General features: G+C 34.1%; 1 protein-coding gene across 1 annotated transcript in view; it reads right to left on the bottom strand.

Moving 5' to 3' along the window:
* The window catches only part of LOC132201236 (uncharacterized), a 36698-nt gene extending 23310 nt beyond the window's left edge, over positions 1 to 13388 (bottom strand). The window contains exon 1 of the mRNA XM_059627230.1: positions 13256 to 13388. The gene's annotated coding sequence lies outside the window, so the exon portion shown is untranslated. The remainder of the gene's footprint in view (positions 1 to 13255) is intronic.
* Between the last annotated feature and the right edge of the window lie 1892 nt (positions 13389 to 15280).

Below are 15280 nucleotides of genomic sequence, written 5' to 3'. Positions count from 1 at the left end.
ACTTTTTGACTCAGCTGGGCCACATTTCAAAAGCAAACTACTGTTGCATTTTTTTTTTAATCTGGAGTGGAGTTTCCACATTTAATAACATAATAGAACCACTCAGATTGATTTATTGGATGATTGTTGACCATATTAATTTATTACTCAATGGTGATAAGTAGCAATTAGCGAGAAAGCATGGAACTCTGGTGTGTTATTTATATAATATCAAGTTGAATATCTTTTCCTCGCTCTCGACTCGCGTGAAAGATTCTTTGCTGGCGGTTTAATTTAATTTATGTAAATAAATTTCTTCAATCCCTAGCTGGGTGCGATTGTTCGAATTTTCTCGTTACTTACCCCGCCCTTCGAAGCCCCATAGCGTTCACAGATACCATCTTGCTGCGGGTTAAATGAGATTAGCCCATTGCTTGTTAGCTGCAAGTCCGCGTTTCATAATTCCGAACGTGAACGCCTCTTATTCTTGCGAAATCAGATCTGGATACTTAATTGCGTCCAGAAAGAGTTTTCCGGACTTTAAAATGGGGTTTTTTTCCTTTTAATGTATGTCATTTTTTCATTGAAATCAAGTTTGATAAGATATTCTCAATTCTCTCAGTAGAGTGGCTTTCCAAATAAACTTTGTTTGACCTGTTGTGAGAGAATAAAGAGATTGAATTGAATTTGTGCATTAAGGTTTTAATATTAATCAGTAGACTAGCTGAACATGCTTTTTCACTATTCATTTTTTTATTTGCAAAATATATATATACTCATCTCAAATTCAAGGAAGGAAGCGATTTAGTAGATCAAGTTATTGTAATTTCAATTTTATCCAAGTGCTCTCACTTTAAAATTATGAAATTTTTGTTAGTTTCATAAATGGTAAAATAATTTAACAATTGTAATAAGTTAAAAATAATAAATAAATATCATAAAAATATTATTTTATTAATTTATTAATTTAATGTCTTACCAATTTTTTCAAAGGTTCTAATTTGGTTCGTTTATTATTAGTTAAGATTATTTATTTTAAAATTCATTAATCATTGTTTGCTTTTGTACTTATTTGATGAAGATATTTTCACAAGGCGCAGCGGTTCCCACAAGTAAAACGCACGCACAGAGACATGAACAAATAATTATATAAATGCTCAGTCGTCATTATTCAAGTGCAGACATATTTGCTCCGGCGGCAGTTAATTCGCTCTCGACAGATAGATGAGCCGCGAGACATCTTTGGAAACCCGAGACGGCGCATAAATAAATATGAGCGGTGCTGACAAAGCGAGTGGACATGCAGAAAATAAATGCAGGCGTAATAAAGCAGGATTATCCTCTCTGGAGAGTTTTGAAATTTACTTCAAGTGGTCCGCGATTATCTCGGCGGCTCTGAAAAAAAATTCTTTTCACTTGTTGCCAAGGAGTTGTCCGTTTTGCGCGCATCAATTTGAATTAAGTCGGAGCTGGAATTAAATTATAATTGCAATGTGTATTTTGATGAATGTTGCAGCAAAATGCAAAAATAACGCAGCCAATTGCTGATTTTCACCGAGAGATTTATCTCTTTTAATTTGGCAGATTTATGCTGTGCAATTTTTAAAAACGGAAATGTTGTTCTGAATGGGGAATATGTGTTAAATTGCTGTCTCGGCGCAAGATTAAATGGACGTGCCATGGTTTTAATTGGACGCATCTCTCTTTTCTTGATCCGTGACCATCCGTGACGACTTGAAAAGTGATTTATTACACGCAGATTTTTTTAGAATTGACACTTAAATTGCTTAATTACTTCAACACTCAAGGCAAAACTTTCTTGTATTCTCAGCTTGAAATCAATCGCACAATATGTCATACGACAAATAAAATTAAACAATTTTACCGAGTAATATTTCGCACGTAAGCAAAACAAAATTAAATAAGTTTTTATATTTTTTTTAAAAACTATTACTTTTACTTTCCTGATAGGTAATATTATAGAAAATTTACCTTCAAGCAGACGAAAGAATAATAACAAGTCATTTGTTTCTCAAGAATCTAAATTGCACCCTTCAGTGCGTGAAAACCGGCGCCAAATTATATTACCGAGTGGATTTATTGCCTCGTTAATCAGTGAATTAGCCGCACACGTTTCTTTGCACAATGAAAGATATATAATTATTGCTGGTGCTAATCTTCCTTTCTTTGTGTTTGTCGCTCGCTTGTGTAATTCATGTGCTCATCTCTGACTCGTAAATCACGCGTGCGGTTATACATAATATTTTAATCCTTTTTGTGCGTGCACTTTAAGTAACAAGCGAGCTGTTTTGTTGCACTGCGCCAAGATATTAATGGGCGCAAAGGTTAATTGGTGCGATGGATGCTTGAGCCGTTATTTGTTGATTGTTATTTATTCTTGCGTCACACTAAATCAGAGTGCGTTTGCAATCTGTAATTAGAAATTGAAGGAATTCAAGATTTTAAGTGAAGGTCGAAAGAGTAGCAAGTTGAATTCATACATCAACTAATAATAGCTGCTTTGTGGGGGGAAAAGATCAAGAGTACGGAAAAATATCACAATATGGCCAAATTACTTCAAATCTAATTAAATTTTTAATTTTTTTTTCAAATGATTAAGAAACAAAATTGGTAAAAATTTACTTATGTATTAAAAAAAACTATTGTTGTTAAAGTTTGTTAACATTTAATTTAAATATTATTTAGCAGGATCACCATTTTTCATTAAGATTTGTAAATTTAATTTTTTAAATATATATTTTAATTTAATATATTTTTTTCAACAAAAAATAGATAAATTAATATTATAAAAATATTTCACTAGTACTAGAACCAAATGTAATGATTTTGTACCTTATATTTATCTATTGAAATTATATAATATATAATTTGTCCACAGCAACATTTGAACATGTTTTATTTTAAACAGGAAATACGTCAGAAGTATTTAAATTGGGAAAAATAATTAGATTTTTCAAGAAATTATCTTATGTAATATGTTACGGGCAAGACGTCATGGCAAGCAGAATTTTTTTTTTTTTATCTTTTAATATTGGGTTCAACTTTATTAAAAAATCATCATTTTTGTTTATGAATGCATAGCAACCGGGTGGAATGCATTTTGAATTTCAAAATTTCAAGGTCCTAGAAATACTGTGATCGGTTGATTGTGTTACAAATTGAATGTTATTACATAAAAAACGGAATAAACATACATTTACCCTCTTGGGGCAATTAAATTTTTTAGCTTTTACGAAAAAAATAAAACCTGTATTTTATTGAATCATCAGAATGCATCTCCATAGTTTTTCAAAGAAGTTCAGTAAAAAATAAAATAGATTTTTAGCACCTGAACTTTGATTGAAGAATTTCCATCTGGGCGTCAAATGTGCTACAATGTCTAGATCGGTGCGCACAGCGCCGATCTCTCATAAATAACCAGATCAAGTGATCACCATCGGAGTGAGCAGTGTTAATTGCTCTCGTAACGAGATTCTCATCTTAGAGGCACCGCCTGAATTAAATCAATGCACGCGTTTCTTTCGATCGGCGCGACTCGTTTCCAGCACATTAAACACTGAAACGCGGATTAAGCTCTCCGGCGGTGGCACATATTTTATACAACCTGAGATAAATCACGTTAATTGCTTTCAAAGGTCGCGGCCTTTCATATTGTAATGGAAATCCGCGATTTATTCACCAAAAGCCGCGCGGATCAACATTTTTTCAGTGGGTGCTCAAGAGAAGAGTGCGATTATTTTGACAAGTTAAGTGCTCGAACCGAGTGATCGCCCACGTTGCTAATTTGTCTCTCTCGGACTGCAGAGTGAGACTCATTATCTCGGAAAGTGCATCCAACACAGATGACTTCTGACATGAATCAACGTGACTTGGAACTTAATGCAGGATGCCAATTTGAATTTGTAAAAATTTCAAACGTGAGAAATCTTCGAAGCGACAACTGCAGAGAGGAATTAATTACATATGAAATTTGGTTTTCCCCAATTAAATCCTCACACTTTTTTTCGCTTATTTATGATTCATAATGTAATGCAAAAGTGACGTATTAATTTTTCTCATTTTAAAATTAATCTTATTTACTTTATTAATTTATAAAATTGATTTCATGTGTCCAGGTTTTCAATGGGCGCCGGTTAATTAAATTAACTTTTCTTGAAATACTTTTTCATTCACTGTTAAAAAATGTGAATTTTTCATTCGAATAGGGAATTCTTTTTGAAATATGCAAGAACTATTTTTTTTCTTGAGCATTGAATTCAAGAAACGTATGACTTGCCAGCGGGTTGCGGCACATTGAAAAATGCTAATTGCATTATCTGCCGTTGAACTCACGTATACACACAACGCAATGATTTAGTTGCAATCTCGAAGACGAATTACTCCTTTAAGCATCCGCAATATTCTTATCTGCAGAACTCGTAAATTCCCACCAAGTGCCTTGTGACAGTCGAAAAAATAACCCCGGTGCCAAATTTTCGCCCATGCGGTCGTAGATCACCGAGATGCTCGACCTTTCGCAGGTGAGTCGCTCATATCCACTTAAATAATGCAGCACTAACTCATGTGTGCGTCGCCGAGATTTATTCATTCGCGTCCCGCCGCTTAATGTAATGGTCCATCAGCCGCGAGAGATATTAATGGCCTCGTAGGAGATTTTGCCCAAAATTATATTTCGGCCTCGCGCATTTTTGGTGTAATATTTTAATGGCTTTTTCTACTCATGTTTGTTACTGAGGTGTCAAAGGTGTTATCTCTTTTCAGGTTATCACCTTGTAGGTCGCCATTAAGACAGACACCTCTGCGTATTTTGCAATTCAGGAAAAAGATGTGTGTTTTATTAGCTTTATAATTATTTAATTCTGTATTAAAAAATATTAAAAACATTTTATTTTTCAGCATTTAAATTATTGTTTTTTAACACTATTTAATTTATTAAAAAAACCTTTAAAAAATACTAAATAAAGGTATATTTTTCGTCGAATTTAATGTAACTGGAATTTGATGTATTTATTTACATGATTTATTTACAATACGTGTCCATGAAAACTATAGATTAACAACTTTAAAATCATATCAGGGTTTATTAGCTCTTGTACTACAGCATAATGCGCATAATGATTCATCATATAAATATAAGGAATATTGAGAGCTACGATTTTAATCAGCTTCAATTGAAATTAAAGCTGATTTTAATTAATCTCATAATTTTTCAGTTCTAGCAAATTTGTTGTGTCGCGTGGCACTCGTTATGGAAATGATTGCAATAGCAACTGAATCCATCAGGTACGAGTATCACGTTGCTGACCCTGCTTGATCTCTAACACTAACACACTTCAGGCCAGGGAGTACCTGAGAATGTGTACGTGAGAGGGCCGCGTTCTCCATCGTTTGCCAAAACTTTGTCCCGCGCAACGCTCCAAGGCAGAGAGACTCGCGCAGAGCCAAAAAATCTGGGTGGGCCACTTTGTTGGTCCTGCCCGCGTATTTTTCTGCCGACCAGAATTATTATTACACCGTTTTATTTACTGCCCAGGTGCGCTGCAAAGTAAAAATCACTGCACAGATAAAGAGAGCGTTAAATTTTATATCGTCAGGGGACGAAAGTTTGAATAATTTCAATTTGTTTTAGCTGCGTTTATTTTCCTCGTCGGCCTGAGCCGTAAATAAAATTATAGAGTGCCATAAACGTCAGGCTTTTACTTTGTTTCGGCTTTCCTGCTTGATGGATGAGTCAATCGCAGATGGCCATTGATTGCCACGGTCAGTGACACACCAAGTCGCTTTTAAGAGGCTGCGAATGATTGATGAGCTTTGATTTTGCTCACTTTGCAAACGCGGTCCTCCTTTGCTCAATTAGCACTCGGAGCGATCAATCCGAGCGAAATTAGATTTTGCAATTCAAGGTTCATTAATGCGTAATTTAGAATGACGGGGATTAATAAATTTGCCTTTTTAGTACTTCGAGATCGTTCGAAAGCGGCATACGTGAATGACCTGCGTATAAAGCCTTGGTGCAAAAAAATTACACGTTGGTTTTAAAGAACCGTATCATACATACATAAGGATCATTCGGATTTATTTTAAATCACGAAAGAGGATTTTGTGAATTTTTTAATGTAAATATTTATGAACTTGAACTTTCAACGAGAAATGCTATGGGGCTTTAAGAAATTTCATGATTTTGTTAGGGGTCAATGTATTCAAAAATTTTAAGTTCTGGTGAAATTTTATCAGTTATTTTTTTTAATATGCAATTATACCGTTTATTGCAATAAATTGATGATCTCCTCTGTCACACAAAACAAGATTTTGCACATAATCCATGAAAAAATTTGACGTTCTGAGAGATTGCTGTAATTACGTGGAGCAGATATTTTATTTGAACATATATTTGATCTTAAATTAATTATTTTTATTATTTTGCGTTAGTAAATTTTGTCTGCCGTGTTTTGATTATTCTTTAAAATAATCAAATTTATACCAAAAAATTTAGTATACATTTTATCCAGTCTCAAGAACAAACACTGTTTTCAATAAAAAAAATTCTCTCTCCAACTGCCAAAATGCTCGGCCCGGTCCTAATCTGCACAACTGGTTCTCGGTCCAAAAAAAGACAATTATAAATACACGCAGAAAAAACCAGTCGCGAAAATTCGGCGATTACACGAGTGGCGTGAGAGGCTCGTCTGCGGCAGTCGAGATCGAGAGTGAGTTTCTGTGTCGTAAGGCCAAGTTCAAGTTTATTAAAGGGAGGCAGGTTGATATTATTACGACTGCTCTGATTCCACAAGAAAAAAGCCGCGCGTAAGTAACGACGTGTTTCCGAAGGCCAACGAGCAGCAGACGCGCCGGAGAACAAATCCCCCTGTGTGTGATTTTTCTGCACGTATTGAAGACTAGCTAGGGTATTCGCAGGTGGGATGATTCTGCAGTTCATTTGCACGCCTCTGACATTTCCGAGCCCACTTTAGCAATTAATTCAAACAAGCTGACGAGTAGTTTTTTTTCTTTAAGTTTTTGCCCGAGTGTGAGGTCAACATTCTCGTAAAGGTCTGGATCGAAAAATTCGCAAAATTTATTCCGCTTTCAAGAACTTATCATATCTGTTTTCCTTCAGAAGCAGTAAATTTCTCGCCTAAAAAGCGGCTTAAAGTTTTGTTTAAAGTTGCGGCGTGTATGTAAATTTAATCGATTGAAGCAGTTTCACCGGTCGTTTTGTCTTAACTTTATAGTACCTGTTTGCAGGCCTGTCTGGACGAAGTGGAAAAGTAAAATAACCCTTACATGTGAAACAAGAATTAAATCGGCTGATTTGGACAAAACAATCTGGCATTGTTCTAAGAGGCCATTAGCTATTGTGATGCTTGCGATTGTAGGAGCTAAACTTGCAAATTTTCCTGCACAAATATTCCAAATTAAATAGAACTATAATTTGATTAAAATTTGATTCTATCATTATTTAGATCAAATAAATTTAAGAAACAATTTTGTTGTTAAAAAATCAATATTTTTAAAGTAAAAAAAAGTAAATGAATGAATCGGGCTTTTTCCTCATTGCAGAAATTGTTTTTTATTAAAAAACAAATTGACTCTAAAACAATTTCTGCAATTTCATTCATTTCCATGATCATCTCCTTGAGTGTCAACTTCTTCACACAAAATAAAATTTTAAATTTAAAGTTTTCAGACAAACATGTCCTGTGGAAAATTTCTCACACATGCCAGTTTATTCTGGAAAAAAAATATCAATTGATGTGGCCTACTTTCAGGCGTAAATAATTTGATTTCAGTTCACTTACAATTTAAAAACATACATATTTGAAACTGGTTATTAATATAATGAACCAACAGAACCAATAATCAAATCAATTTTAAAGCTGAATATTTAATCTGCAGCCGTAAAAACCTAGAATCAATTTTGGCAATCGAAAGCTCGGTGAATTAAAAAAACTTGTCGCGTTGGTCCATTAAGCGCAATCAAGATCGAGAGACCCGCGAAAAACCTTCTCTTTGTACACGACCGCCAACTCTTGTCTTTGGGATAAATTACAATCAATAAGGTAAATAATAACACTGATTACGCGGACAACTCGATTACTGCGCCAATGTCGGAGGGCGCAAGAGCAGCGCAGTTGTCGATAAATAATTTCACGATATCATTTTATACGGTCGGCCTTGGCTGGGAAAAATAACAACCCATCATTAATTTTCACATTGTGGAACGAGGCGTGGCATCAAAAGGCCTCACACTCTGGTAAAGTCTGTTTTTCCTACAGCCAACAAGATCAATGGGTTAAAAACTCACCCGACCACTGGCTTGCTAATCTGTTCGAAAAACGATAGCACGAGATTGATAAAAACAAAAATTTATTCATATTCAAATATGAGGTTTGTTTTTTCTAGATCTGAATTCCGTCCAAAGGTTGTAATTAAAATAGCAATGTATAAATCAATAAATTTATTTTATATTATTTTAGAGGCTTTTTTAAGTCCTTCGTGAGGGCTTTAATTGCGTTCAAATTGGTTATAATTGCCTTTTGACGCCTGTCATGCAAGGGCTTAATGAAAAGATTGACGACAAGATATAAGAAAAATGTCTCCGCTGAAGTCCAGAAACTGGTTTGCGAGTCTTACTTCGCATAATTTCACATTTCTGTCAGTTGTAAATTTTTTGTTCCAAACTTTTGACGGAATAAGTTATAGAAACAGTGTGTTTACCAGTAATAAGCAGAGCATTGCCGACGGCCAAGAAATTAATTCGCTGAAAAGATTCCAATTCATTTCACACAGTTGCACTGCATAATTTATGTCTATAGGGATGTGTCTGCAATGTTAAGTATAAAATCGCAGATAGCAGTTGGAATGATTGATGCAATTCGGTTGCTCGATTTTGCGGCTTCCAAAGAGAACAAGTTGTTCTTTTTTTTACCCATTCAACATGCATTCGGACATTCGTCATTGCTTATCGGTCTGACATGTTTATGGCGTTTGGGCCTGGTTAATTATTCAAATGCACCTGCACGGTGATTATCTCCAAGATCTGCTTGCAGATTGCAAACGCCGCGCTTTCGTTTTAATGGGTTTTCTTAACGTCGAAATTACATTCAATTTAAAACATACAGCTCGTTTGTTTTTGTGATTTTTCAGGATGCAAGAACACATTGATTTACTATTCTGTTCTGTTACGGACAACTTTATGGGTAATTAAAGCGTTTCTGTGTAATTCTTTTCAGTTCGCGCTCATTTATGTATTTGGATGTGAGCATGCATAAGAATCATATTCAATCGCTCGAAAAAACAATAAATTTAAAATTAAATACGAACAATTAGAGTACAAAGAATATAATTATATTTAATTGAAGCCAACAAATACTTTGAGATCTGAAATTTAGGTTCAAAATAATTTTTTCCACTATTTCAATAATGTGAATGGACTAATAGTAATATTAACTGGATGTAGGATTGATCAAACATAATTTTAAATCAACTTTTTTTAATAACTGAACTAAAGCAGATTCTTGGAAAAAATGCTGACCTAATGTATATTGAATAATATTAATTCCGAGAATTCAAAATAAGCCAAGCCGGTCTTATAATGTGGCAAAAAAATGGTCTACTGCTTTATCTTGTTAATTTCAATTAAATCAGCGATCGACAACAAAGCGCCATTAAATCAGTCAAGCCATAAATTTATAAGAGCAAGTTTATAAATTATTTTCTTTCAGTGTTACACTCTGTATTAACAAGCGCGAGAGCATTTTCCATTTAAAATGATCGGCATCTCAAGGAGTCAATGTTTTGCAATTATCCGTGTTCGTTTGACTCTGACTTGATCATTGTATGGTAGTGCAGTGTGTCATTAAACCAACACGGCGACAGAGGCTAATTAAAATTTGAAACGCCGGCAGAGGTGACCGGTGCATGCTGATGAGAGAGGCGCGTCTATTTTAATTACAAAATTTTTGAGCAACAAACGTGCACCTTGGCTGCGGACAACTGAAAATACATAGTGTATGCGACACAACACGTCGGTGTCCTCTCCAGATTACCATATTGACGAGGAAGCAAGGCCAGCCAAATGCTCATCCAACCTGTAACTTTCCTCGCTCTCTCTGTACGTAACACGGCCATCACTCTATTGCCATAGTAATTTAAATTTAATCTAATAATTCAAATAAATTAAATTGTTTTACGCCAAATTGATAATCCTTTTAATTTTTAAAAAGCACCGTAAAAAGAAACTTCATTGGCTGTTTTGTTTTTATTTACTTAATTGTCAGGAAAAAATGTTGACTTCTTGCGATGAGAATTCTCAGAAAAATCAAGGTTTGTTTCGCACCTGTTCTATATAATTGCATAACAGCAGAAGCCGCGTTTCTGTTTCTATTGTTTGATTCCATTCATACTATACTTTGTATAGTACGAGTCCAGTTCACTTTCCATCCTTCACAGTGCACTTAAAGAGACTGTTTGAACTGCATCGAGTGTTTTCATAACATCATCTCCAAGCCTTTATTGATTGAAGAGGACGACGGTGGGAAAAAAAATGATGAAGACACGTCTGCAAGTGGATGTATTTTTTGTCATACACGCATTCTCCTTGTCAACCGCAAGATCATTTCTCTTAGTGGCTTCTGTGCTATGTGACGTGGGTTGTCTTATACTGAGAAAATTTTATCAAAGCCTATCCTATAATAATTGTGATTGCTTTAAAAGAAAAATACAGAAATAAAAGCAGCCGCGTGAAAAATTCAATTGATTATTATTTATTTTTACATCAATTATATATTTCCGAAGAATGGGATAATTGAACGTTTTGGATTCCCAGAGAGGAAGAAGTTTGTTTTGTTTGTGGATATTTACGACTTAAAAGGTTTCAATTGTGAATAAGAATTCCCAGCAAATTTATAACTTTTATCCTTATTTACAATAATTGCGTTTTCCCTTTTTTCCTCACTTTGTTTATTTTTAGGAAAATTGCATTGACACAATTATTTTATTATTTGTTTTTATTGGATTAAAAGAATTCAATCTTGGAAATAAACACCGTCATTAATCAGTAGCGCTCTGGATTTTGCGCACTGAAAATATTTTTCTTTTTTCCATGTCATCTGCGAACAACAAAGGCTCACTATATAATTATTGCCTATAAAGCGAGTCTTGGCGAGAGAAATTTGTCCTCGTGGCTGTGGAGACATGAACGCCTGCTATCGGTATTTTGCAATAAAAAAAAAACAAAAGCGGCTATTTGCGTTTGGATGGATGTGTCGCCGCGCTACTGCTCTCTCGCATTCTTGCTAATAGACTTTCAATCCAGCACACAAAGCGCTCGTAAAAACAATTGCACTAACTAAGGTATGACGCATAAGTCATCAATGACATAAAAATCGTGACTGGCCGCGAGCGCATTTGCAGAATTCAAATTACACGGATTAACGCGCGGTGCCAAAATCGACACGAGAGTCCTCGCGAAAGCAGGCGTGTCTTTTTTTAATATTTTATACTTCAACGGCCTCTGATTTTATTATTATTCCCTCTTCGGTGTGGTCACCACACTTATGGTATTTTTATAATCAAATCGTAAATAAAAAATAAATCAAAGGCGTTTATAATCTGACGCGGCTGGGTGTGAGGCAGGCGATAAAAGAATCTGCAAAAGGCGATTCCATTTTAACGGTTCGATGCATTTCGCGAATATCGTGTAAACAAACAACACCTTAGCGGCGATGGTGCAATTCTGCGACTGTCATAATGTTTACTTTATCGATAATTCCGCAGGAATTTAATTAACTATCGTCCGAAGCTGGGTGCGGATTTTTCCTTTTAGCGCCGTGACGATTGAGACATTTTTTATACATAAAATGATGTGAATACGCTCCCATTAATCAAGCAAAAACCTTCCTGCGCGCTAAACGTCCTCAGAATCACAAGTTGACAGCAAATATTTTAGGCTTTATTTTATTATTATAAAAATTTAGCTTATAAATAAATTTTTATTTCAAATTTTTCAAATTTTAAGATTATTTAGAAATATTTATTTCTTCTCTATAATATGTTTAACAATATAACAATTAATTATTTTTTTAAATAATTATGGATCATTTTTTTTTTAACTTAAGACAAATAAGTTTATATTTTTTAAAAATTCAATGAATACTTAAAATAGTTTACTATTTATTAATCGTACCAAACAATTTCCTTGCATAATTAATAATTTGAATAATTTGTGTTTGAAATAACAACAGTGATGATTTAATTATTTAAAACTTGAATTACATGATATTTTTAATTTAAACGTATAATTTGCATACGCTGTCAATTTAACTTTCAATGAAATTTCTTCTCTTTGGTCATGCGGAGTAAATAAATCACGACTTCCAACGGCATTCCCAATATGCAGAGCTAGTGCGTGTTAATCCGATTTTTCAGCCACACACGCCGAGAAATCCGTTCTTATTATTAACAATACACACGCGGCTCTGCAGAAGGAAAAGGGCGATCGCGACACTGGGAGTTGCACAAACAAAGCAGAAATATACAAATCTGGTCCATATACACAATTGTGTGCGCGTTTGAATAATTTATTGAACTGGTGCACTGGATTCCTAAGAAGCAACTCCTACTGATTCTGTTCTAACTCAGCAGTTTTCTTCAATGTTAACAGCTCGATCGATCTATCCACGTACGTTTTGTCCGATATTTATAGCCCTGCATATCACACCTGACTTTATTGCCCCACACCGTAATGACAAATTGCAATTGTGCCGTGAAACTTTAATAAAACGCGTGCTTCATTACGGCCGTTGCGCATTTCTCTCAAATAAATCAAAATTATATGAGACGCCATTCACCCACTATATCGTTGGCGTTTCTAATTGTAATTAACTTGTACCGAGTCTGCTTTTACGAAAGTGAAAATTTAAAAGAAGGCTCTTGTAGATTCATAGTTTTTTCCATTTTAATATTTTTAAAATTGGTGCACAAAATTACATAAAAAGAGAATACTGCAAAAAATAATTTTGGAAAACAATTTCAAAAATAAAGTAATTGGAAATAACTTTCAAAAAGAGTTCTAAAAATTGAACATTTTTGCCAAAAGAAATGATTAAATCACGTTTTTTTTAAAGGAGTTGGAAACACAAATCAATTTTTAAATTATTCAAATTTTTTAGTTCTTAAAAAACCACTCTACCGTATTAAAATCATGTGAAAATATCACAAAATAAATTGATTTCTTGTTGTCTTTGGTACTTACGTTTGGTCGGCGACGCTGTCGATCGCGGCAGGGAGGGTTGAGCGCTCGCTCGTGGGGACCCTGATGAAAGCACTAGTCCGCCACTAGAGACTGGAAGGCTGCTTCGGACTACCTGAGCAGAACAACTCCTCAACCAGCTACCTGTTATGTGTTATGTCCACGAGTTTGCGCAAGCGCACCCGACACACCCAACATTAAGAAGAGTCCACCTTATTATTAAAAACGAAATCATTTAACATGCAAAAACCGCGAGCCGTAAAGAAACACTAAACAGGGAATTGTAGATTTCCGCCACGAACGCCCGAAGCGATTTCGGCCTATTATTTTCCCCACATTTTTAAAAGTTTATTGCCCGCGAAAAGCTTTTTTGGAGCACAATTTGCAGAGCTTTTACGGTTGGAAAATAGAACGCTAGAGGAAGGTGGGTTCAGAATTTCCGTTGGTGTTTTGCAGGTGTTAGATGAATCACTCGAGAAGAAATCGTTGTGATGATCTGTCCTGTCATTTGGTTTACATTGGCACGGCTACATAATTGAGGAAACCCCCGCTATTGAGTGCTTTTAAGGTAATTCATTACAAAATTATTTCCACGGCACTCCTCGCCTACACATAAAAGAGAAAATTCTAGCCTCTGTGTTAGTTAAAATTTTATCTTCTACGTCGGAATTGTTAAAATCAGAAATTTTATATGTCAAATCTTAGTTTGCATTTAAATTTTATTGCACTATTTTTTATTCATTTCTCAATGATCCATTCTCCAGATGCTGTATGTTAATTTTTATTGTTCTTGAATTATGAAATCTAGACTGACCCATGCCTAGCAGGCAAATGAGCCAAGAGTGCAAATATTATAATGGAGCAGGAAAAGTTTAAATTGCATCTGAATGCTTTTGATAAATGGACTTAAAGCACGTCAGTGAAATATACTTTGAATGTGTGTTGCGAATCCATCACTGTTTTCTTGCTGGGATCAAATAATAAAACACATCATGGCTATTTAGTTGTTTGCTTGTTTCTGCTTCACATTATGTGCATAGCACACAATGAAAGGCGAGATTACAAATTTTCGCATGATTGCTATTATTTAGTCTTTTTACAATAAAGATACCCTTTATATGTTGGAAATGAAGAGATAGGGCAAATTTTTTTTTATAAACAAATGGCTCAACCCTTTATATGTTGATGAAATTTTCTTTTTTAAACTTGCCTTCCTAAAGCAGGTTGGAAATAAAAGATAGTGGTTTATCATCTGAGTTAATCTAACTAGTTAAAAATTGGTTACCTCAGCAATGTAAATAAAAATTTATTATGTTTAATTCAAAATATATTTTTTGATCGTTTAGTAAAAAAATGTAAAATTTTTCTAAGAAAATTTCATTCAATTATATTACTGTTTTATTACGTACGACACATAAATAATTTTTATTTTAACAGAATTTAGATTTTAAGCAATAATAACGTTGATAACTAATTATATAATTTAAAAACTTTATTTTAACAATTATTTTAAATGCTATTTATATACATTTATTTTTATTTTTCAAACATTATTCTGCTCAATTTTATGACAATTTTATAAAAAATATATTTATATTTTCCTCGCTCTCATAATTTACTCTTAAAATTCTCATGTCTAACGAAATTTACGCTTCTGTGTTTGTTTGATTCCCATTATTAGATTTGCTATTATTCTACTGAAACCTCAATCTTCAAATAATTCATAATTTACAACATTCATTTATTTATTCTCCATTCATGGAAACTTTACATCGCAAAAAAAGTACCCTGTACAAAAAAAGCGGAATCATGCATAAAAAAGTACAAGCATACAAAAAATTTCGGAAAATACGTAATTTCATTTTCTCTTCGCAACGATGTTCACCCGTTTACAATTTTTCAAGTAATCCACCTCGAGTGTTACCACTCTATGCATAATTAATGTAATTAATTTTACGTATTCTAACAAAATTATCTTCCACAATATATATTTATTATATATTTCATTGAAGAGATCAAAGCGTCTGA

This window comes from Neocloeon triangulifer, unplaced genomic scaffold (genome assembly GCF_031216515.1).
Source record: "Neocloeon triangulifer isolate White Clay Creek 2 clone unplaced genomic scaffold, ASM3121651v1 ptg000014l, whole genome shotgun sequence".
Classification (NCBI taxonomy): Eukaryota; Metazoa; Arthropoda; class Insecta; order Ephemeroptera; family Baetidae; genus Neocloeon; species Neocloeon triangulifer.
This window is presented reverse-complemented; position numbering and strand designations above follow the sequence as displayed.